At 42.5% G+C, this 1,086-nt stretch overlaps 1 non-coding gene across 1 annotated transcript; it reads left to right on the top strand.

The window, feature by feature from the left end:
* The first annotated feature begins 727 nt into the window (after positions 1-727).
* Positions 728-861, top strand: LOC130036787 (small nucleolar RNA SNORA70). Its single transcript, XR_008794453.1, has one exon. It is a non-coding gene; the product is annotated as a small nucleolar RNA SNORA70 (small nucleolar RNA).
* The last annotated feature ends 225 nt before the right edge of the window (positions 862-1,086 follow it).

Below are 1,086 nucleotides of genomic sequence, written 5' to 3'. Positions count from 1 at the left end.
AATCTGAAGTGAAAAATACATGAATGGGATCAACATCAGATTTGGTATTATAAATGAAACAATCCATGGATTTGAACTCATAGTAATAGAGATCAATGCTAACTGAAGTGCATAAGAAAGATTGTTTTAGAAAGGAACAGAGCAGCTAGAGCAATAGAACAGCAGGTACTTACACACTGCTTACCCAAGTTCGATCCCCAGCACACTGTATGGTTCCTTGAGCCCACCAGGAGTGATCACTGAGTGCAGAGCCAGGAGAGCAGCAGGTAGCTCTGAGAACAACCAGGTGTGACCAAAAAAATCAAAAAGAAAAAGGTGGGAGAACAGAGAGGTTATGGGGTAAATTTAAGTTGCCTAATATACAGGTTGTTAGTGTCTTCTTTTGCTTTTGTTTTCTGGGCATCCCCTGGTGGTACTCACTCAGGGTTTTCCCCTGGCCCTGTGCTCAAGGATCACTCCTGGAGGCTTTCAGGGGATCATATGTGGTACAGGGGGCGGGGGGCGGGGGGAATGCAACTACACTTAGATGCATGACAGGCAAGTGCCATAATGCTTGTATTATTATTCTGGCCTGTGTAATTAGTGTCTTTAGTGGGGAGGAAGGACAGAGAACATATTTGAATCTATCACATACATGAGAATGTTTATCCAGAATAACCCCCACCAGGTGATATTTTCATAAATTATTTGACTTAAAGAAATACTCTTTTGAGCAAGTAAACAACACCTGCAGCCAGTGGAACCTACTGTGTTCTCTTCTCTCATGGAAACTATTTGCTATGACTATAAACAGTAGCCTCGTTGGTAGTGTCAGAAGCTTGTGGCTTGTATAAAATTTCCTCAAGGGGCTTGAATACAAGCTTTTCTTCTGGACATTCAGATCTGACCTCATGCTCTCTCTAATCTTAGTCTCAAAGAGATAGTGAAGTACCCTTGAAAATTCCCAGGGCTCGGTGGTGAATATCCAACTAAGTCATCACATTGCTCCACATTAAGCTGATAGACAAGGGACATAAGATTGAGGCCATACATGGAAATTTCAAACTCCTGGGCCATTAGGAAATCCACATCTTCAGGAAGTGGGCC

Source organism: Sorex fumeus, unplaced genomic scaffold (genome assembly GCF_029834395.1).
Source record: "Sorex fumeus unplaced genomic scaffold, SorFum_2.1 ptg000065l, whole genome shotgun sequence".
NCBI lineage: Eukaryota > Metazoa > Chordata > Mammalia > Eulipotyphla > Soricidae > Sorex > Sorex fumeus.
Note: the sequence above shows the minus strand (reverse complement) of the source record. Positions and strands in the feature narration are given on the sequence as shown.